Raw genomic sequence first — 601 nt, forward strand, 5'->3', positions numbered from 1 at the left:
ACTTTGTTTCATACTTCAGACATATTGTCAGGAGGGACCATTTACTGGAGAATGATATCATGTTTGGTAAGGTGGAGGGTCAGAGAAAGAGGAAACCCTTAGCAAGATAGACTGGTAAAGTGGCAACATCAATGGGCTCAAGCGTGGCAACAATTGTGAGGTTGGCCCAGGACTGTGCAGTGTTTCATTCTGTTGTGCATAAGGTGGCTGTGAGCTGGTACTGATGCGATGGCACCTAACAACAACAACAATCTTTATGGAACACACTCTAGGTCTTTTTCCTGTGGAGTGACTGAGTTGGTTCCAACTGTCAACCTTAAGTTAGCTGCCTAACTCTTATGAATTGTGCCATCACATAATATTCAACCAAAGCCATTGCCACTGAGTCAATTTCATCTAATAGTGACCTGGGCAAAGAATAGAAGTGTCCAAAACTCCCAACACTATAAGCATTTATGGAAGCAGCAGGCTGTGATATTTTTCTCCAGCAGAGTGGTTGGTAAATAATAAGCATTGGCTTTTAAGTTAGCAGAAAGGTGCTTAACCACTGAGCAACCGTGGTTCCTATAGAATACTTCAAAGACAAATCAAACCAACTCCA

The sequence above is a fragment of the Chrysochloris asiatica genome, unplaced genomic scaffold (assembly GCF_000296735.1).
Source record: "Chrysochloris asiatica unplaced genomic scaffold, ChrAsi1.0 scaffold00491, whole genome shotgun sequence".
NCBI lineage: Eukaryota > Metazoa > Chordata > Mammalia > Afrosoricida > Chrysochloridae > Chrysochloris > Chrysochloris asiatica.